The 23,100-nt window shown below is 54.2% G+C and overlaps 1 long non-coding RNA gene across 1 annotated transcript; it reads left to right on the top strand.

Annotated features, from left to right (window-relative positions):
• Positions 1 to 285: 285 nt before the first annotated feature.
• On the top strand, positions 286 to 3,193 carry LOC132338575 (uncharacterized). Its single transcript, XR_009489480.1, has 2 exons — positions 286 to 448; positions 1,576 to 3,193. It is a non-coding gene; the product is annotated as an uncharacterized LOC132338575 (long non-coding RNA).
• The last annotated feature ends 19,907 nt before the right edge of the window (positions 3,194 to 23,100 follow it).

Genomic DNA, 23,100 nt, shown 5'->3' with positions numbered 1-23,100 from the left:
CACCTTACCACTCCTGAACACACAATCCAAAATCATGAACTTCTGGTTAATGCTGCTTTCTTCGCAGTATCTTCAAAGCCTCTGTTGCTTTAGATGCCCAAAAGCACCTGCTGAAAACAAGCTGAGATAAACTGAAAAAGCCCCTTCATTAAAATGAGAGGAGAGCTCTTATCCCAGTACATCCCAGAGAGGGAATGAGGCCCCTTAGCAAAGGCTGGGGTTAATATACCCCTGATTGTGCCCGCCTCTCGTTCCCACAATGCCTGGGAAAAGGGAGGGGGCAAATCCCACTGGGTATAAAGGCCCTCAGAGCAGCTGCAGCCGTTTGGCTCCTCTGACTCTAATTCAAGGGGTGTAAATGGCTTGTTATAGAAGAAAACTTTTCAGGGAACTAACAGCACTTTTTTTTTTTCCCTACAACTGCTTGGAGCAGAAGAACAGAAAACAGGTAGGAAATAAAACAGTGTGTTTTGGTAGCATGGCTAGATAAATTGGGTAATGTGCTGTTAACTTACATAATTAGACCTTGGTGATCACTAAGTAGTGCTTCATGTGTGACTAAGCAGAGTGGAGAAGATTACTAACAATATGAAGAGTCTGACTCTCCTTAGGACCTCTAATTAGAACAATCTACAATATAAACAAAAAAAAAAAAAAAAAAGAAAAAGAAAAGAAACCGAAATCCTGGGCAGTGTAATGTTGAAGTACATGCCAGACTGACACTTCTCTGAGATATCTAGTCTAAAGACACAGAAAGAAGTGCCCAGAAATGAAAATGTAAATTCTTAAAACTCAGAAAAAGAGCTTCGTTCAAGTGAACCTGTAGAAATGAAAAAACAGAGCAGGTACCTCCACTGAAACAGATGAAATGGCAAAAAACCCCCTTTGGTCCTCTAATTTAATCTCCAAAAATATTGTGAAAAGAAGGGTCCTCCTCCCAGCTAATCTGAGGCCCTGCACCTGCAAAGCCGCAGTGGCCTTGGGTATAGCTGTAGTCTGATAACAGGATGATGTAGCCGAGAGCACAGCATGAGAAAAGAGAGATGTAAGTTGTAAAGAAGGAAGAAGTAAGAATAACCAGTAGACCGCTTAGCTTACAGAATATGCATGAGCTTATTACATGTTGTGCTTAAATGTCTGATGCTCTAATCAATAAACGAAGCTTGCTGATTCTCACATGGAGATGACCCGAGCTTCCTGCACTGTGACAAATGGCGCCTCGAACAGAGACCCTAAAAGAGGGGGGAGGCGAAAGGGCTGGTGCTCCGCGCCTTGAACAAGGACCCTAGAGAGGGGGGTTGGCAAAAGAGCTGGTGGTCTCCGTGCCCCGAGCGACCCTACAGAGGAGTCTCGGCTTGAACCTGTTGGCCGCGGTCCAGTGCAGTATCCGTGTCGGTCCCGAAGCAGCACGGGAGGCAAAGAGCTGGTACTCCGGCCCCGAGCGACCCTAGAGAAGAGTCTCGGCCGATGAACGCCGCCGACGTCTTGGAAGGGCTGCAACAGCGCTGACGTTTAAATTGGAAGGTATGAAAAGACGAGCGGCGTATGATTTTTTTTTTTTTTAATGCTTTTTAGAAAAGCGGGGACTATAAAGTATTGACCTGGGAAAAGAACTCCCAAGATTGCCTGCATATAGACTGCAAGCCGTAACGTAACCAAACAAGAGTTAAAGAGCCTGTTACAGCAAGCAAAGAAACAGTGAGATCTTTATTAATTGGACGTGAGACTAACTTTACCACTTGGTAAGCAGCGGCGCGGTAAAAGTAACATTTAGCTCCCCCGCTGGGAGCAGAAACTGCTGCGGCCACTTTGTGCTTTTTTTTTCTGCATCGCAGCCGGCAATTGCATTCACAGCGGTGCCGGCGGGAGTCGACCCTGTATTACCCGTACCGACCCCTCCCGTGGCCGCCTCCCCAGCAGAGCCCGTGAGAGCTCCGGCCGCGGCTGTCCTGCCATCTCCCGTGTCGGCTCCGCCTGCACTGCAGCTTTCGGCACCCGGAAAGGACGCGGCTGCCGTCCCCAACCCGGCAAGAGATGCATTTCCTTCAGCTTTGCAGCCCCCACCGACTCCCGCGGCGACCCCGCCTTCGCCCGCCGCGCCGGTGAAGAAGATTGGAGTCGACAATAGCGACCACCAAGCGGAACCGTCTTCGGAGCCGCCCCTCTGCCCCCGACAGTAGCTGCCAGCGCCTGCGATCAGCCGAGATTCCCTCCCAAACTTTTCGAACTGTCCCGAGACTGCCCATGCGGGGGCAGCTGAGACGGGGGGGAAGACGAGGAGGAGGGGGGGGACGCCATCCTGCCCCTGCGGTGCCGCAAGGGCCTGTGTAAAAACTCAGCGTTTTTCGCAAGCCGATTCGAGTCTAGTTTAGAAGTTCCCATTAAAGTTTAAAATGCTTAAATTCCCCTGCTCGCCCCAGCGGCCTAGAGAAAGTAACTCCTAAAAGTTCTGCCTCTGTTCCCCAGCCCGGGTTGGGGGTGGGGAGGGGGGGCGGGGTGAGAGTAGTACCAAGGAGCTGTAAATTAACCCTGTGAGTACACCAAAGGGACCTGCATAACTGTAAAGAATCTAAAAGCCTGTGTTATATAGACCTTTTTAACCATTCGCAGTCTATTTACTCCCAGCTCTCTGAGTTGCAGAGATTAACTAGAAACTTACAAGTAAAATTAAGCTTTAGTGTTGATAGATAGCTCAAATCTTTAAGCCTAAGATTATAGTTATGTTTTATTGTTAAAGCTAATATTATAATAAATGTTATAGCTTTGTTAATAGTATTAGTTTTGCTTTGTTTTTGCATGTGCTTATAAAATATAGTGTAAAAAATAATATTTACTGCATTTAATCAAACATTGCTTGTGCAAAAAGAAAACAGGGGAATTGTTGGGAATTGGTTACATGACAAAGGTCACGTAGGCATGCTCTGGATAGCTGAGAACTGGAAAAATACTGGCCCAGCTAATCTGAGGCCCTGCAACTGCAAGGCCGCAGTGGCCTTGGGTATAGCTGTAGTCTGATAACAGGATGATGTAGCCGAGAGCAGAGCATGAGAAAAGAGAGATGTAAGTTGTAAAGAATGAAGAAGTAAGAATAACCAATAGACTGCTTAGCTTACAGAATATGCATGAGCTTATTACATGTTGTGCTTAAATGTCTGGTGCTCTAATCAATAAAGGAAGCTTGCTGATTCTCACATTGAGGTGTCACCGAGCTTCCCTCACTGCGACAGAGAAGATTTTTCCCCCAATCAAAACGCACAAAAGAACAGACAGCTGAAGAATGTTTGAAAGATGTGCATGGGACTCAGAAAGCAGCCTGACTTTGCGGTGGCATCAACTGTGGTCTAGGAGGCACCATGCGCAATGCAGAATTCTCAGCATGCAGCCGGTCATTCTGCGCAAAAGAACCCTGAACACAAGGGCCAGTCCTTTCCAAAATGAAGAAAATCAGTCCAGACAAGGCCCTGGAAGGAGAATTGTAGGAGCCACTCAGCACTCTCAAAACGGCCGAACATTGCAGAGATGGCAGCTTGGCTTCTGGTAAGCATCCTGCGGAATGAAGAATTTCAGGAGCCAGCCAGACTCTCCGAGCCACCGGCCCTGGAACACAAACAACAGCCGCATTCACAGGGAAGCAAAAGTCACCACCTCAGTTTCATGGTGTCAGTTTGCAGGAGGTACTTGGCACTCTCAAACCAGCCTGACTTGGCACTGGTGCCAGCTTGCCTCTGGCAGGCATCCTGCGCAATATGGATTTTTAGGAGCCAGCCGGCCTCTCCGGGCCACAGGCCCTGGTACACAAACAACGGCCCTTTTCCCAGGTAAGCAAAAGTCACCACCTCAGTTTCATGGTGTCAGTTTGCAGGAGGTACTTGGCACTCTCAAACCAGCCTGACTTGGCACTGGTGCCAGCTTGCCTCTGGCAGGCATCCTGCGCAATATGGATTTTTAGGAGCCAGCCGGCCTCTCCGGGCCATGGGCCCTGGAACACAAACAACGGCCATTTTCCCTATGAAAGAAAAGGAACCAACCCTGGTTCTTGGTGTCAGTTTGCAGGAGGTACTTGGCACTCTCAAACCAGCCTGACTTGGCACTGGTGCCAGCTTGCCTCTGGCAGGCATCCTGCGCAATATGGATTTTTAGGAGCCAGCCGGACTCTCCGGGCCACAGGCCCTGGAACACAAACAACGGCCATTTTCCCAGGTAAGCAAAAGTCACCACCTCAGTTTGATGGTGTCAGTTTGCAGGAGGTACTTGGCACTCTCAAACCAGCCTGACTTGGCACTGGTGCCAGCTTGCCTCTGGCAGGCATCCTGCGCCATATGGATTTTTAGGAGCCAGCCGGCCTCTCCGGGCCACAGGCCCTGGTACACAAACAACAGCCCTTTTCCGAGGTAAGCAAAAGTCACCACCTCAGTTTGATGGTGTCAGTTTGCAGGAGGTACTTGGCACTCTCAAACCAGCCTGACTTGGCACTGGTGCCAGCTTGCCTCTGGCAGGCATCCTGCGCAATATGGATTTTTAGGTGCCAGCCGGCCTCTCCGGGCCACAGGCCCTGGAACACAAACAACGGCCCTTTTCCCAGGTAAGCAAAAGTCACCACCTCAGTTTCATGGTGTCAGTTTGCAGGAGGTACTTGGCACTCTCAAACCAGCCTGACTTGGCACTGGTGCCAGCTTGCCTCTGGCAGGCATCCTGCGCAATATGGATTTTTAGGAGCCAGCCGGCCTCTCCGGGCCACAGGCCCTGGAACACAAACAACGGCCATTTTCCCTATGAAAGAAAAGTCACCACCTCAGTTTCATGTTGTCAGTTTGCAGGAGGTACTTGGCACTCTCAAACCAGCCTGACTTGGCACTGGTGCCAGCTTGCCTCTGGCAGGCATCCTGCGCAATATGGATTTTTAGGAGCCAGCCGGCCTCTCCGGGCCACAGGCCTTGGAACACAAACAACGGCCGTTTTCCTAGGTAAGCAAAAGTCACCACCTCAGTTTGATGGTGTCAGTTTGCAGGAGGTACTTGGCACTCTCAAACCAGCCTGACTTGGCACTGGTGCCAGCTTGCCTCTGGCAGGCATCCTGCGCAATATGGATTTTTAGGAGCCAGCCGGCCTCTCCGGGCCACAGGCCCTGGAACACAAACAACGGCCATTTTCCCTATGAAAGAAAAAGAACCAACCCTGGTTCTTGGTGTCAGTTTGCAGGAGGTACTTGGCACTCTCAAACCAGCCTGACTTGGCACTGGTGCCAGCTTGCCTCTGGCAGGCATCCTGCGCAATATGGATTTTTAGGAGCCAGCCGGCCTCTCCGGGCCACAGGCCCTGGAACACAAACAACGGCCCTTTTCCCAGGTAAGCAAAAGTCACCACCTCAGTTTCATGGTGTCAGTTTGCAGGAGGTACTTGGCACTCTCAAACCAGATTGACTTGGCACTGGTGCCAGCTTGCCTCTGGCAGGCATCCTGCGCAATATGGATTTTTAGGAGCCAGCCGGCCTCTCCGGGCCACAGGCCTTGGAACACAAGCAACGGCCCTTTTCCCAGGTAAGCAAAAGTCACCACCTCAGTTTCATGGTGTCAGTTTGCAGGAGGTACTTGGCACTCTCAAACCAGCCTGACTTGGCACTGGTGCCAGCTTGCCTCTGGCAGGCATCCTGTGCAATATGGATTTTTAGGAGCCAGCCGGCCTCTCCGGGCCACAGGCCCTGGTACACAAGCAACGGCCCTTTTCCCAGGTAAGCAAAAGTCACCACCTCAGTTTCATGGTGTCAGTTTGCAGGAGGTACTTGGCACTCTCAAACCAGCCTGACTTGGCACTGGTGCCAGCTTGCCTCTGGCAGGCATCCTGCGCAATATGGATTTTTAGGAGCCAGCCGGCCTCTCCGGGCCACAGGCCCTGGAACACAAACAACGGCCCTTTTCCCAGGTAAGCAAAAGTCACCACCTCAGTTTCATGGTGTCAGTTTGCAGGAGGTACTTGGCACTCTCAAACCAGCCTGACTTGGCCCTGGTGCCAGCTTGCCTCTGGCAGGCATCCTGCGCAGTATGGATTTTTAGGAGCCAGCCAGCCTCTCCGGGCCACGGGCCCTGGTACACAAACAACGGCCATTTTCCCAGGTAAGCAAAAGTCACCACCTCAGGTTCTTGGTGTCAGTTTGCAGGAGGTACTTGGCACTCTCAAACCAGCCTGACTTGGCACTGGTGCCAGCTTGCCTCTGGCAGGCATCCTGCGCAATATGGATTTTTAGGAGCCAGCCGGCCTCTCCGGGCCACAGGCCCTGCAACACAAACAACGGCCATTTTCCCAGGGAAGCAAAAGTCACCACCTCAGTTTGATGGTGTCAGTTTGCAGGCGGTACTTGGCACTCTCAAACCAGCCTGACTTGGCACTGGTGCCAGCTTGCCTCTGGCAGGCATCCTGCGCAATATGGATTTTTAGGAGCCAGCCGGCCTCTCCGGGCCACAGGCCCTGGAACACAAACAACGGCCCTTTTCCCAGGTAAGCAAAAGTCACCACCTCAGTTTCATGGTGTCAGTTTGCAGGAGGTACTTGGCACTCTCAAACCAGCCTGACTTGGCACTGGTGCCAGCTTGCCTCTGGCAGGCATCCTGCGCAATATGGATTTTTAGGAGCCAGCCGGCCTCTCCGGGCCACAGGCCCTGGAACACAAACAACAGCTGCTTTCCCAGGTAAGCAAAAGTCACCACCTTAGTTTCATGGTGTCAGTTTGCAGGAGGTACTTGGCACTCTCAAACCAGCCTGACTTGGCACTGGTGCCAGCTTGCCTCTGGCAGGCATCCTGCGCAATATGGATTTTTAGGAGCCAGCCGGCCTCTCCGGGCCACAGGCCCTGGAACACAAACAACGGCCCTTTTCCCAGGTAAGCAAAAGTCACCACCTCAGTTTGATGGTGTCAGTTTGCAGGAGGTACTTGGCACTCTCAAACCAGCCTGACTTGGCACTGGTGCCAGCTTGCCTCTGGCAGGCATCCTGCGCAATATGGATTTTTAGGAGCCAGCCGGCCTCTCCGGGCCACAGGCCTTGGAACACAAACAACGGCCATTTTCCCAGGTAAGCAAAAGTCACCACCTCAGTTTGATGGTGTCAGTTTGCAGGAGGTACTTGGCACTCTCAAACCAGCCTGACTTGGCACTGGTGCCAGCTTGCCTCTGGCAGGCATCCTGCGCAATATGGATTTTTAGGAGCCAGCCGGCCTCTCGGGGCCACAGGCCCTGGAACACAAACAACAGCCGCATTCACAGGTAAGCAAAAGTCACCACCTCAGTTTGATGGTGTCAGTTTGCAGGAGGTACTTGGCACTCTCAAACCAGCCTGACTTGGCACTGGTGCCAGCTTGCCTCTGGCAGGCATCCTGCGCAATATGGATTTTTAGGAGCCAGCCGGCCTCTCCGGGCCACAGGCCCTGAAACACAAACAACAGCCGCTTTCCCAGGTAAGCAAAAGTCACCACCTCAGTTTCATGGTGTCAGTTTGCAGGAGGTACTTGGCACTCTCAAACCAGCCTGACTTGGCACTGGTGCCAGCTTGCCTCTGGCAGGCATCCTGCGCAATATGGATTTTTAGGAGCCAGCCGGCCTCTCCGGGCCACAGGCCCTGCAACACAAACAACGGCCCTTTTCCCAGGTAAGCAAAAGTCACCACCTCAGTTTGATGGTGTCAGTTTGCAGGAGGTACTTGGCACTCTCAAACCAGCCTGACTTGGCACTGGTGCCAGCTTGCCTCTGGCAGGCATCCTGCGCAATAGGGATTTTTAGGAGCCAGCCGGCCTCTCCGGGCCACAGGCCCTGGAACACAAACAACGGCCATTTTCCCTATGAAAGAAAAGGAACCAACCCTGGTTCTTGGTGTCAGTTTGCAGGAGGTACTTGGCACTCTCAAACCAGCCTGACTTGGCAATGGTGCCAGCTTGCCTCTGGCAGGCATCCTGCGCAATATGGATTTTTAGGAGCCAGCCGGCCTCTCCGGGCCACAGGGCCTGGAACACAAACAACGGCCCTTTTCCCAGGTAAGCAAAAGTCACCACCTCAGTTTCATGGTGTCAGTTTGCAGGAGGTACTTGGCACTCTCAAACCAGCCTGACTTGGCACTGGTGCCAGCTTGCCTCTGGCAGGCATCCTGCGCAATATGGATTTTTAGGAGCCAGCCGGCCTCTCCGGGCCACAGGCCCTGCAACACAAACAACGGCCGTTTTCCTAGGTAAGCAAAAGTCACCACCTCAGTTTCATGGTGTCAGTTTGCAGGAGGTACTTGGCACTCTCAAACCAGCCTGACTTGGCACTGGTGCCAGCTTGCCTCTGGCAGGCATCCTGCGCAATATGGATTTTTAGGAGCCAGCCGGCCTCTCCGGGCCTCAGGCCCTGGAACACAAACAACGGCCATTTTCCCAGGTAAGCAAAAGTCACCACCTCAGTTTCATGGTGTCAGTTTGCAGGAGGTACTTGGCACTCTCAAACCAGCCTGACTTGGCACTGGTGCCAGCTTGCCTCTGGCAGGCATCCTGCGCAATATGGATTTTTAGGAGCCAGCCGGCCTCTCCGAGCCACAGGCCCTGGTACACAAACAACGGCCCTTTTCCCAGGTAAGCAAAAGTCACCACCTCAGTTTGATGGTGTCAGTTTGCAGGAGGTACTTGGCACTCTCAAACCAGCCTGACTTGGCACTGGTGCCAGCTTGCCTCTGGCAGGCATCCTGCGCAATATGGATTTTTAGGAGCCAGCTGGCCTCTCCGGGCCACAGGCCCTGGTACACAAACAACGGCCCTTTTCCCAGGTAAGCAAAAGTCACCACCTCAGTTTCATGGTGTCAGTTTGCAGGAGGTACTTGGCACTCTCAAACCAGCCTGACTTGGCACTGGTGCCAGCTTGCCTCTGGCAGGCATCCTGCGCAATATGGATTTTTAGGAGCCAGCCGGCCTCTCCGGGCCACAGGCCCTGGAACACAAACAACGGCCATTTTCCCAGGTAAGCAAAAGTCACCACCTCAGTTTCATGGTGTCAGTTTGCAGGAGGTACTTGGCACTCTCAAACCAGCCTGACTTGGCACTGGTGCCAGCTTGCCTCTGGCAGGCATCCTGCGCAATATCGATTTTTTGGAGCCAGCCCGCCTCTCCGGGCCACAGGCCCTGGTACACAAACAACGGCCCTTTTCCCAGGTAAGCAAAAGTCACCACCTCAGTTTCATGGTGTCAGTTTGCAGGAGGTACTTGGCACTCTCAAACCAGCCTGACTTGGCACTGGTGCCAGCTTGCCTCTGGCAGGCATCCTGCGCAATATGGATTTTTAGGAGCCAGCCGGCCTCTCGGGGCCACAGGCCCTGGAACACAAACAACGGCCGTTTTCCCAGGTAAGCAAAAGTCACCACCTCAGTTTGATGGTGTCAGTTTGCAGGAGGTACTTGGCACTCTCAAACCAGCCTGACTTGGCACTGGTGCCAGCTTGCCTCTGGCAGGCATCCTGCGCAATATGGATTTTTAGGAGCCAGCCGGCCTCTCCGGGCCACAGGCCTTGGAACACAAACAACGGCCATTTTCCCTATGAAAGAAAAGTCACCACCTCAGTTTCATGGTGTCAGTTTGCAGGAGGTACTTGGCACTCTCAAACCAGCCTGACTTGGCACTGGTGCCAGCTTGCCTCTGGCAGGCATCCTGCGCAATATGGATTTTTAGGAGCCAGCCGGCCTCTCCGGGCCACAGGCCCTGGAACACAAACAACGGCCCTTTTCCCAGGTAAGCAAAAGTCACCACCTCAGTTTCATGGTGTCAGTTTGCAGGAGGTACTTGGCACTCTCAAACCAGCCTGACTTGGCACTGGTGCCAGCTTGCCTCTGGCAGGCATCCTGCGCAATATGGATTTTTAGGAGCCAGCCGGCCTCTCCGGGCCACAGGCCCTGGAACACAAACAACGGCCGTTTTCCTAGGTAAGCAAAAGTCACCACCTCAGTTTGATGGTGTCAGTTTGCAGGAGGTACTTGGCACTCTCAAACCAGCCTGACTTGGCACTGGTGCCAGCTTGCCTCTGGCAGGCATCCTGCGCAATATGGATTTTTAGGAGCCAGCCGGCCTCTCCGGGCCACAGGCCTTGGAACACAAACAACGGCCATTTTCTCTATGAAAGAAAAGTCACCACCTCAGTTTCATGGTGTCAGTTTGCAGGAGGTACTTGGCACTCTCAAACCAGCCTGACTTGGCACTGGTGCCAGCTTGCCTCTGGCAGGCATCCTGTGCAATATGGATTTTTAGGAGCCAGCCGGCCTCTCCGGGCCACAGGCCCTGGTACACAAACAACGGCCATTTTCCCAGGTAAGCAAAAGTCACCACCTCAGTTTCATGGTGTCAGTTTGCAGGAGGTACTTGGCACTCTCAAACCAGCCTGACTTGGCACTGGTGCCAGCTTGCCTCTGGCAGGCATCCTGCGCAATATGGATTTTTTAGGAGCCAGCCGGCCTCTCCGGGCCACAGGCCCTGGAACACAAACAACGGCTTTTTTCCCAGGTAAGCAAAAGTCACCACCTCAGTTTCATGGTGTCAGTTTGCAGGAGGTACTTGGCACTCTCAAACCAGCCTGACTTGGCACTGGTGCCAGCTTGCCTCTGGCAGGCATCCTGCGCAATATGGATTTTTAGGAGCCAGCCGGCCTCTCCGGGCCACAGGCCCTGGAACACAAACAACAGCTGCTTTCCCAGGTAAGCAAAAGTCACCACCTCAGTTTCATGGTGTCAGTTTGCAGGAGGTACTTGGCACTCTCAAACCAGCCTGACTTGGCACTGGTGCCAGCTTGCCTCTGGCAGGCATCCTGCGCAATATGGATTTTTAGGAGCCAGCCGGCCTCTCCGGGCCACAGGCCCTGGAACACAAACAACGGCCATTTTCCCAGGTAAGCAAAAGTCACCACCTCAGTTTCATGGTGTCAGTTTGCAGGAGGTACTTGGCACTCTCAAACCAGCCTGACTTGGCACTGGTGCCAGCTTGCCTCTGGCAGGCATCCTGCGCAATATGGATTTTTAGGAGCCAGCCGGCCTCTCCGGGCCACAGGCCCTGCAACACAAACAACGGCCATTTTCCCAGGGAAGCAAAAGTCACCACCTCAGTTTGATGGTGTCAGTTTGCAGGAGGTACTTGGCACTCTCAAACCAGCCTGACTTGGCACTGGTGCCAGCTTGCCTCTGGCAGGCATCCTGCGCAATATGGATTTTTAGGAGCCAGCCGGCCTCTCCGGGCCACAGGCCTTGGAACACAAACAACGGCCATTTTCCCTATGAAAGAAAAGTCACCACCTCAGTTTCATGGTGTCAGTTTGCAGGAGGTACTTGGCACTCTCAAACCAGCCTGACTTGGCACTGGTGCCAGCTTGCCTCTGGCAGGCATCCTGCGCAATATGGATTTTTAGGAGCCAGCCGGCCTCTCCGGGCCACAGGCCCTGGAACACAAACAACGGCCATTTTCCCAGGTAAGCAAAAGTCACCACCTCAGTTTCATGGTGTCAGTTTGCAGGAGGTACTTGGCACTCTCAAACCAGCCTGACTTGGCACTGGTGCCAGCTTGCCTCTGGCAGGCATCCTGCGTAATATGGATTTTTAGGAGCCAGCCGGCCTCTCCGGGCCACAGGCCCTGGAACACAAACAACGGCCCTTTTCCCAGGTAAGCAAAAGTCACCACCTCAGTTTCATGGTGTCAGTTTGCAGGAGGTACTTGGCACTCTCAAACCAGCCTGACTTGGCACTGGTGCCAGCTTGCCTCTGGCAGGCATCCTGCGCAATATGGATTTTTAGGAGCCAGCCGGCCTCTCCGGGCCACAGGCCCTGGAACACAAACAACGGCCCTTTTCCCAGGTAAGCAAAAGTCACCACCTCAGTTTCATGGTGTCAGTTTGCAGGAGGTACTTGGCACTCTCAAACCAGCCTGACTTGGCACTGGTGCCAGCTTGCCTCTGGCAGGCATCCTGCGCAATATGGATTTTTAGGAGCCAGCCCGCCTCTCCGGGCCACAGGCCCTGGAACACAAACAACGGCCATTTTCCCAGGGAAGCAAAAGTCACCACCTCAGTTTGATGGTGTCAGTTTGCAGGAGGTACTTGGCACTCTCAAACCAGCCTGACTTGGCACTGGTGCCAGCTTGCCTCTGGCAGGCATCCTGCGCAATATGGATTTTTAGGAGCCAGCCGGCCTCACCGGGCCACAGGCCTTGGAACACAAACAACGGCCATTTTCCCTATGAAAGAAAAGTCACCACCTCAGTTTCATGGTGTCAGTTTGCAGGAGGTACTTGGCACTCTCAAACCAGCCTGACTTGGCACTGGTGCTAGCTTGCCTCTGGCAGGCATCCTGCGCAATATGGATTTTTAGGAGCCAGCCGGCCTCTCCGGGCCACAGGCCCTGCAACACAAGCAACGGCCCTTTTCCCAGGTAAGCAAAAGTCACCACCTCAGTTTCATGGTGTCAGTTTGCAGGAGGTACTTGGCACTCTCAAACCAGCCTGACTTGGCACTGGTGCCAGCTTGCCTCTGGCAGGCATCCTGCGCAATATGGATTTTTAGGAGCCAGCCGGCCTCTCGGGGCCACAGGCCCTGCAACACAAGCAACGGCCATTTTCCCAGGTAAGCAAAAGTCACCACCTCAGTTTCATGGTGTCAGTTTGCAGGAGGTACTTGGCACTCTCAAACCAGCCTGACTTGGCACTGGTGCCAGCTTGCCTCTGGCAGGCATCCTGCGCAATATGGATTTTTAGGAGCCAGCCGGCCTCTCTGGGCCACAGGCCCTGGAACACAAACAACGGCCATTTTCCCAGGTAAGCAAAAGTCACCACCTCAGTTTCATAGTGTCAGTTTGCAGGAGGTACTTGGCACTCTCAAACCAGCCTGACTTGGCACTGGTGCCAGCTTGCCTCTGGCAGGCATCCTGCGCAATATGGATTTTTAGGAGCCAGCCGGCCTCTCCGGGCCACGGGCCCTGGAACACAAACAACGGCCATTTTCCCTATGAAAGAAAAAGAACCAACCCTGGTTCTTGGTGTCAGTTTGCAGGAGGTACTTGGCACTCTCAAACCAGCCTGACTTGGCACTGGTGCCAGCTTGCCTCTGGCAGGCATCCTGCGCAATATGGATTTTTAGGAGCCAGCCGGCCTCACCGGGCCACAGGCCTTGGAACACAAACAACGGCCATTTTCCCTATGAAAGAAAAGTCACCACCTCAGTTTGATGGTGTCAGTTTGCAGGAGGTACTTGGCACTCTCAAACCAGCCTGACTTGGCACTGGTGCTAGCTTGCCTCTGGCAGGCATCCTGCGCAATATGGATTTTTAGGAGCCAGCCGGCCTCTCCGGGCCACAGGCCCTGCAACACAAGCAACGGCCCTTTTCCCAGGTAAGCAAAAGTCACCACCTCAGTTTCATGGTGTCAGTTTGCAGGAGGTACTTGGCACTCTCAAACCAGCCTGACTTGGCACTGGTGCCAGCTTGCCTCTGGCAGGCATCCTGCGCAATATGGATTTTTAGGAGCCAGCCGGCCTCTCGGGGCCACAGGCCCTGCAACACAAGCAACGGCCATTTTCCCAGGTAAGCAAAAGTCACCACCTCAGTTTCATGGTGTCAGTTTGCAGGAGGTACTTGGCACTCTCAAACCAGCCTGACTTGGCACTGGTGCCAGCTTGCCTCTGGCAGGCATCCTGCGCAATATGGATTTTTAGGAGCCAGCCGGCCTCTCTGGGCCACAGGCCCTGGAACACAAACAACGGCCATTTTCCCAGGTAAGCAAAAGTCACCACCTCAGTTTCATAGTGTCAGTTTGCAGGAGGTACTTGGCACTCTCAAACCAGCCTGACTTGGCACTGGTGCCAGCTTGCCTCTGGCAGGCATCCTGCGCAATATGGATTTTTAGGAGCCAGCCGGCCTCTCCGGGCCACGGGCCCTGGAACACAAACAACGGCCATTTTCCCTATGAAAGAAAAAGAACCAACCCTGGTTCTTGGTGTCAGTTTGCAGGAGGTACTTGGCACTCTCAAACCAGCCTGACTTGGCACTGGTGCCAGCTTGCCTCTGGCAGGCATCCTGCGCAATATGGATTTTTAGGAGCCAGCCGGCCTCTCCGGGCCACAGGCCTTGGAACACAAACAACGGCCATTTTCCCTATGAAAGAAAAGTCACCACCTCAGTTTGATGGTGTCAGTTTGCAGGAGGTACTTGGCACTCTCAAACCAGCCTGACTTGGCACTGGTGCCAGCTTGCCTCTGGCAGGCATCCTGCGCAATATGGATTTTTAGGAGCCAGCCGGCCTCTCGGGGCCACAGGCCCTGCAACACAAACAACGGCCCTTTTCCCAGGTAAGCAAAAGTCACCACCTCAGTTTCATGGTGTCAGTTTGCAGGAGGTACTTGGCACTCTCAAACCAGCCTGACTTGGCACTGGTGCCAGCTTGCCTCTGGCAGGCATCCTGCGCAATATGGATTTTTAGGAGCCAGCCGGCCTCTCCGGGCCACAGGCCCTGGAACACAAACAACGGCCCTTTTCCCAGGTAAGCAAAAGTCACCACCTCAGTTTCATGGTGTCAGTTTGCAGGAGGTACTTGGCACTCTCAAACCAGCCTGACTTGGCACTGGTGCCAGCTTGCCTCTGGCAGGCATCCTGCGCAATATGGATTTTTAGGAGCCAGCCGGCCTCTCCGGGCCACAGGCCCTGGTACACAAACAACGGCCATTTTCCCAGGTAAGCAAAAGTCACCACCTCAGTTTCATGGTGTCAGTTTGCAGGAGGTACTTGGCACTCTCAAACCAGCCTGACTTGGCACTGGTGCCAGCTTGCCTCTGGCAGGCATCCTGCGCAATATGGATTTTTAGGAGCCAGCCGGCCTCTCCGGGCCACAGGCCCTGGAACACAAACAACGGCCCTTTTCCCAGGTAAGCAAAAGTCACCACCTCAGTTTCATGGTGTCAGTTTGCAGGAGGTACTTGGCACTCTCAAACCAGCCTGACTTGGCACTGGTGCCAGCTTGCCTCTGGCAGGCATCCTGCGCAATAGGGATTTTTAGGAGCCAGCCGGCCTCTCCGGGCCACGGGCCCTATAACACAAACAACGGCCATTTTCCCTATGAAAGAAAAAGAACCAACCCTGGTTCTTGGTGTCAGTTTGCAGGAGGTACTTGGCACTCTCAAACCAGCCTGACTTGGCACTGGTGCCAGCTTGCCTCTGGCAGGCATCCTGCGCAATATGGATTTTTAGGAGCCAGCCGGCCTCTCCGGGCCACAGGCCCTGGAACACAAACAAGGGCCATTTTCCCAGGTAAGCAAAAGTCACCACCTCAGTTTCATGGTGTCAGTTTGCAGGAGGTACTTGGCACTCTCAAACCAGCCTGAGTTGGCACTGGTGCCAGCTTGCCTCTGGCAGGCATCCTGCGCAATATGGATTTTTAGGAGCCAGCCGGCCTCTCCGGACCACAGGCCCTGGAACACAAACAACGGCCCTTTTCCCACGTAAGCAAAAGTCACCACCTCAGTTTCATGGTGTCAGTTTGCAGGAGGTACTTGGCACTCTCAAACCAGCCTGACTTGGCACTGGTGCCAGCTTGCCTCTGGCAGGCATCCTGCGCAATATGGATTTTTAGGAGCCAGCCGGCCTCTCCGGGCCACAGGCCCTGGAACACAAACAACAGCCGCTTTCCCAGGTAAGCAAAAGTCACCACCTCAGTTTGATGGTGTCAGTTTGCAGGAGGTACTTGGCACTCTCAAACCAGCCTGACTTGGCACTGGTGCCAGCTTGCCTCTGGCAGGCATCCTGCGCAATATGGATTTTTAGGAGCCAGCCGGCCTCTCCGGGCCACAGGCCCTGGAACACAAACAACGGCCCTTTTCCCCGGGAAGCAAAAGTCACCACCTCAGTTTGATGGTGTCAGTTTGCAGGAGGTACTTGGCACTCTCAAACCAGCCTGACTTGGCACTGGTGCCAGCTTGCCTCTGGCAGGCATCCTGCGCAATATGGATTTTTAGGAGCCAGCCAGCCTCTCCGGGCCACGGGCCCTGGTACACAAACAACGGCCATTTTCCCAGGTAAGCAAAAGTCACCACCTCAGGTTCTTGGTGTCAGTTTGCAGGAGGTACTTGGCACTCTCAAACCAGCCTGACTTGGCACTGGTGCCAGCTTGCCTCTGGCAGGCATCCTGCGCAATATGGATTTTTAGGAGCCAGCCGGCCTCTCCGGGCCACAGGCCCTGGAACACAAACAACGGCCCTTTTCCCAGGTAAGCAAAAGTCACCACCTCAGTTTCATGGTGTCAGTTTGCAGGAGGTACTTGGCACTCTCAAACCAGCCTGACTTGGCACTGGTGCCAGCTTGCCTCTGGCAGGCATCCTGCGCAATATGGATTTTTAGGAGCCAGCCGGCCTCTCCGGGCCACAGGCCCTGGAACACAAACAACGGCCCTTTTCCCAGGTAAGCAAAAGTCACCACCTCAGTTTCATGGTGTCAGTTTGCAGGAGGTACTTGGCACTCTCAAACCAGCCTGACTTGGCACTGGTGCCAGCTTGCCTCTGGCAGGCATCCTGCGCAATATGGATTTTTAGGAGCCAGCCAGCCTCTCCGGGCCACGGGCCCTGGTACACAAACAACGGCCATTTTCCCAGGTAAGCAAAAGTCACCACCTCAGGTTCTTGGTGTCAGTTTGCAGGAGGTACTTGGCACTCTCAAACCAGCCTGACTTGGCACTGGTGCCAGCTTGCCTCTGGCAGGCATCCTGCGCAATATGGATTTTTTAGCAGCCAGCCGCCCTCTCCGTGCCACAGGCCCTGGAACACAAACAACGGCCCTTTTCCCAGGTAAGCAAAAGTCACCACCTCAGTTTCATGGTGTCAGTTTGCAGGAGGTACTTGGCACTCTCAAACCAGCCTGACTTGGCACTGGTGCCAGCTTGCCTCTGGCAGGCATCCTGCGCAATATGGATTTTTAGGAGCCAGCCGGCCTCTCCGGGCCACAGGCCCTGGTACACAAACAACGGCCCTTTTCCCAGGTAAGCAAAAGTCACCACCTCAGTTTCATGGTGTCAGTTTGCAGGAGGTACTTGGCACTCTCAAACCAGCCTGACTTGGCACTGGTGCCAGCTTGCCTCTGGCAGGCATCCTGCGCAATATGGATTTTTAGGAGCCAGCCGGCCTTTCCGGGCCACAGGCCCTGGTACACAAACAACGGCCCTTTTCCCAGGTAAGCAAAAGTCACCACCTCAGTTTCATGGTGTCAGTTTGCAGGAGGTACTTGGCACTCTCAAACCAGCCTGACTTGGCACTGGTGCCAGCTTGCCTCTGGCAGGCATCCTGCGCAATATGGATTTTTAGGAGCCAGCCGGCCTCTCTGGGCCACAGGCCCTGGAACACAAACAACGGCTGCTTTCCCAGGTAAGCAAAAGTCACCACCTCAGTTTCATAGTGTCAGTTTGTAGGAGGTACTTGGCACTCTCAAACCAGCCTGACTTGGCACTGGTGCCAGCTTGCCTCTGGCAGGCATCCTGCGCAATATGGATTTTTATGAGCCAGCCGGCCTCACCAGGCCACAGGCCTTGGAACACAAACAACGGCCATTTTCCCTATGAAAGAAAAGTCACCACCTCAGTTTCATGGTGTCAGTTTGCAGGAGGTACTTGGCACTCTCAAACCAGCCTGACTTGGCACTGGTGCCAGCTTGCCTCTGGCAGGCATCCTGCGCAATATGGATTTTTAGGAGCCAGCCGGCCTCTCCGGGCCACAGGCCCTGGAACACAAACAACGGCCCTTTTCCCAGGTAAGCAAAAGTCACCACCTCAGTTTGATGGTGTCAGTTTGCAGGAGGTACTTGGCACTCTCAAACCAGCCTGACTTGGCACTGGTGCCAGCTTGCCTCTGGCAGGCATCCTGCGCAATATGGATTTTTAGGAGCCAGCCGGCCTCTCCGGGCCACGGGCCCTATAACACAAACAACGGCCATTTTCCCTATGAAAGAAAAAGAACCAACCCTGGTTCTTGGTGTCAGTTTGCAGGAGGTACTTGGCACTCTCAAACCAGCCTGACTTGGCACTGGTGCCAGCTTGCCTCTGGCAGGCATCCTGCGCAATATGGATTTTTAGGAGCCAGCCGGCCTCTCCGGGCCACAGGCCCTGGAACACAAACAAGGGCCATTTTCCCAGGTAAGCAAAAGTCACCACCTCAGTTTGATGGTGTCAGTTTGCAGGAGGTACTTGGCACTCTCAAACCAGCCTGACTTGGCACTGGTGCCAGCTTGCCTCTGGCAGGCATCCTGCGCAATATGGATTTTTAGGAGCCAGCCGGCCTCTCTGGGCCACAGGCCCTGGAACACAAACAACGGCCCTTTTCCCAGGTAAGCAAAAGTCACCACCTCAGTTTCATGGTGTCAGTTTGCAGGAGGTACTTGGCACTCTCAAACCAGCCTGACTTGGCACTGGTGCCAGCTTGCCTCTGGCAGGCATCCTGCGCAGTATGGATTTTTAGGAGCCAGCCAGCCTCTCCGGGCCACGGGCCCTGGTACACAAACAACGGCCATTTTCCCAGGTAAGCAAAAGTCACCACCTCAGGTTCTTGGTGTCAGTTTGCAGGAGGTACTTGGCACTCTCAAACCAGCCTGACTTGGCACTGGTGCCAGCTTGCCTCTGGCAGGCATCCTGCGCAATATGGATTTTTAGGAGCCAGCCGGCCTCTCGGGGCCACAGGCCCTGCAACACAAACAACGGCCCTTTTCCCAGGTAAGCAAAAGTCACCACCTCAGTTTCATGGTGTCAGTTTGCAGGAGGTACTTGGCACTCTCAAACCAGCCTGACTTGGCACTGGTGCCAGCTTGCCTCTGGCAGGCATCCAGCGCCATATGGATTTTTAGGAGCCAGCCGCCCTCTCCGGGCCACAGGCCTTGGAACACAAACAACGGCCCTTTTCCCAGGTAAGCAAAAGTCACCACCTCAGTTTCATGGTGTCAGTTTGCAGGAGGTACTTGGCACTCTCAAACCAGCCTGACTTGGCACTGGTGCCAGCTTGCCTCTGGCAGGCATCCTGCGCAATATGGATTTTTAGGAGCCAGCCGGCCTCTCCGGGCCACAGGCCCTGGAACACAAACAACGGCCCTTTTCCCAGGTAAGCAAAAGTCACCACCTCAGTTTCATGGTGTCAGTTTGCAGGAGGTACTTGGCACTCTCAAACCAGCCTGACTTGGCACTGGTGCCAGCTTGCCTCTGGCAGGCATCCTGCGCAGTATGGATTTTTAGGAGCCAGCCGGCCTCTCCGGGCCACAGGCCCTGGAACACAAACAACGGCCGTTTTCCTAGGTAAGCAAAAGTCACCACCTCAGTTTCATGGTGTCAGTTTGCAGGAGGTACTTGGCACTCTCAAACCAGCCTGACTTGGCACTGGTGCCAGCTTGCCTCTGGCAGGCATCCTGCGCAATATGGATTTTTAGGAGCCAGCCGCCCTCTCCGGGCCACGGGCCCTATAACACAAACAACGGCCCTTCTCCCAGGTAAGCAAAAGTCACCACCTCAGTTTCATGGTGTCAGTTTGCAGGAGGTACTTGGCACTCTCAAACCAGCCTGACTTGGCACTGGTGCCAGCTTGCCTCTGGCAGGCATCCTGCGCAATATGGATTTTTAGGAGCCAGCCGGCCTCTCCGGGCCACAGGCCCTGGAACACAAACAACGGCCCTTTTCCCAGGTAAGCAAAAGTCACCACCTCAGTTTGATGGTGTCAGTTTGCAGGAGGTACTTGGCACTCTCAAACCAGCCTGACTTGGCACTGGTGCCAGCTTGCCTCTGGCAGGCATCCTGCGCAATATGGATTTTTAGGAGCCAGCCGGCCTCTCCGGGCCACAGGCCCTGCAACACAAACAACGGCCCTTTTCCCAGGTAAGCAAAAGTCACCACCTCAGTTTGATGGTGTCAGTTTGCAGGAGGTACTTGGCACTCTCAAACCAGCCTGACTTGGCACTGGTGCCAGCTTGCCTCTGGCAGGCATCCTGCGCAATATGGATTTTTAGGAGCCAGCCGGCCTCTCCGGGCCACGGGCCCTATAACACAAACAACGGCCATTTTCCCTATGAAAGAAAAAGAACCAACCCTGGTTCTTGGTGTCAGTTTGCAGGAGGTACTTGGCACTCTCAAACCAGCCTGACTTGGCACTGGTGCCAGCTTGCCTCTGGCAGGCATCCTGCGCAATATGGATTTTTAGGAGCCAGCCGGCCTCTCGGGGCCACAGGCCCTGCAACACAAACAACGGCCCTTTTCCCAGGTAAGCAAAAGTCACCACCTCAGTTTCATGGTGTCAGTTTGCAGGAGGTACTTGGCACTCTCAAACCAGCCTGACTTGGCACTGGTGCCAGCTTGCCTCTGGCAGGCATCCAGCGCCATATGGATTTTTAGGAGCCAGCTGCCCTCTCCGGGCCACAGGCCTTGGAACACAAACAACGGCCCTTTTCCCAGGTAAGCAAAAGTCACCACCTCAGTTTCATGGTGTCAGTTTGCAGGAGGTACTTGGCACTCTCAAACCAGCCTGACTTGGCACTGGTGCCAGCTTGCCTCTGGCAGGCATCCTGCGCAATATGGATTTTTAGGAGCCAGCCGGCCTCTCCGGGCCACAGGCCCTGGAACACAAACAACGGCCCTTTTCCCAGGTAAGCAAAAGTCACCACCTCAGTTTCATGGTGTCAGTTTGCAGGAGGTACTTGGCACTCTCAAACCAGCCTGACTTGGCACTGGTGCCAGCTTGCCTCTGGCAGGCATCCTGCGCAGTATGGATTTTTAGGAGCCAGCCGCCCTCTCCGGGCCACAGGCCCTGGAACACAAACAACGGCCGTTTTCCTAGGTAAGCAAAAGTCACCACCTCAGTTTCATGGTGTCAGTTTGCAGGAGGTACTTGGCACTCTCAAACCAGCCTGACTTGGCACTGGTGCCAGCTTGCCTCTGGCAGGCATCCTGCGCAATATGGATTTTTAGGAGCCAGCCGCCCTCTCCGGGCCACGGGCCCTATAACACAAACAACGGCCCTTCTCCCAGGTAAGCAAAAGTCACCACCTCAGTTTCATGGTGTCAGTTTGCAGGAGGTACTTGGCACTCTCAAACCAGCCTGACTTGGCACTGGTGCCAGCTTGCCTCTGGCAGGCATCCTGCGCAGTATGGATTTTTAGGAGCCAGCCGGCCTCTCCGGGCCACGGGCCCTGGAACACAAACAACGGCCATTTTCCCTATGAAAGAAAAGGAACCAACCCTGGTTCTTGGTGTCAGTTTGCAGGAGGTACTTGGCACTCTCAAACCAGCCTGACTTGGCACTGGTGCCAGCTTGCCTCTGGCAGGCATCCTGCGCAATATGGACTTTTAGGAGCCAGCCGGCCTCTCCGGGCCACAGGCCTTGGAACACAAACAACGGCCATTTTCCCTATGAAAGAAAAGTCACCACCTCAGTTTGATGGTGTCAGTTTGCAGGAGGTACTTGGCACTCTCAAACCAGCCTGACTTGGCACTGGTGCCAGCTTGCCTCTGGCAGGCATCCTGCGCAATATGGATTTTTAGGAGCCAGCCGGCCTCTCCGGGCCACAGGCCCTGGAACACAAGCAACGGCCCTTTTCCCAGGTAAGCAAAAGTCACCACCTCAGTTTCATGGTGTCAGTTTGCAGGAGGTACTTGGCACTCTCAAACCAGCCTGACTTGGCACTGGTGCCAGCTTGCCTCTGGCAGGCATCCTGCGCAATATGGATTTTTAGGAGCCAGCCGGCCTCTCCGGGCCACGGGCCCTATAACACAAACAACGGCCATTTTCCCTATGAAAGAAAAAGAACCAACCCTGGTTCTTGGTGTCAGTTTGCAGGAGGTACTTGGCACTCTCAAACCAGCCTGACTTGGCACTGGTGCCAGCTTGCCTCTGGCAGGCATCCTGCGCAATATGGATTTTTAGGAGCCAGCCGGCCTCTCCGGGCCACAGGCCCTGGAACACAAACAACGGACATTTTCCCAGGTAAGCAAAAGTCACCACCTCAGTTTCATGGTGTCAGTTTGCAGGAGGTACTTGGCACTCTCAAACCAGCCTGACTTGGCACTGGTGCCAGCTTGCCTCTGGCAGGCATCCTGCGCAATATGGATTTTTAGGAGCCAGCCGGCCTCTCGGGGCCACATGCCTTGGAACACAAACAACGGCCATTTTCCCTATGAAAGAAAAGTCACCACCTCAGTTTCATGGTGTCAGTTTGCAGGAGGTACTTGGCACTCTCAAACCAGCCTGACTTAGCACTGGTGCCAGCTTGCCTCTGGCAGGCATCCTGCGCAATATGGATTTTTAGGAGCCAGCCGGCCTCTCCGGGCCACAGGCCCTGGAACACAAGCAACGGCCCTTTTCCCAGGTAAGCAAAAGTCACCACCTCAGTTTGATGGTGTCAGTTTGCAGGAGGTACTTGGCACTCTCAAACCAGCCTGACTTGGCACTGGTGCCAGCTTGCCTCTGGCAGGCATCCTGCGCAATATGGATTTTTAGGAGCCAGCCGCCCTCTCCGGGCCACGGGCCCTATAACACAAACAACGGCCATTTTCCCTATGAAAGAAAAAGAACCAACCCTGGTTCTTGGTGTCAGTTTGCAGGAGGTACTTGGCACTCTCAAACCAGCCTGACTTGGCACTGGTGCCAGCTTGCCTCTGGCAGGCATCCTGCGCAATATGGATTTTTAGGAGCCAGCCGGCCTCTCCGGGCCACAGGCCCTGGAACACAAACAACGGCCCTTTTCCCAGGTAAGCAAAAGTCACCACCTCAGTTTCATGGTGTCAGTTTGCAGGAGGTACTTGGCACTCTCAAACCAGCCTGACTTGGCACTGGTGCCAGCTTGCCTCTGGCAGGCATCCTGTGCAATATGGATTTTTAGGAGCCAGCCGGCCTCTCCGGGCCACAGGCCCTGGAACACAAACAACGGCCCTTTTCCCAGGTAAGCAAAAGTCACCACCTCAGTTTCATGGTGTCAGTTTGCAGGAGGTACTTGGCACTCTCAAACAAGCCTGACTTGGCACTGGTGCCAGCTTGCCTCTGGCAGGCATCCTGCGCAATATGGATTTTTAGGAGCCAGCCGGCCTCTCCGGGCCACAGGCCCTGGTACACAAACAACGGA

The sequence above is a fragment of the Haemorhous mexicanus genome, chromosome 26 (genome assembly GCF_027477595.1).
Source record: "Haemorhous mexicanus isolate bHaeMex1 chromosome 26, bHaeMex1.pri, whole genome shotgun sequence".
In the NCBI taxonomy this organism is placed as follows: Eukaryota; Metazoa; Chordata; class Aves; order Passeriformes; family Fringillidae; genus Haemorhous; species Haemorhous mexicanus.
This window is presented reverse-complemented; position numbering and strand designations above follow the sequence as displayed.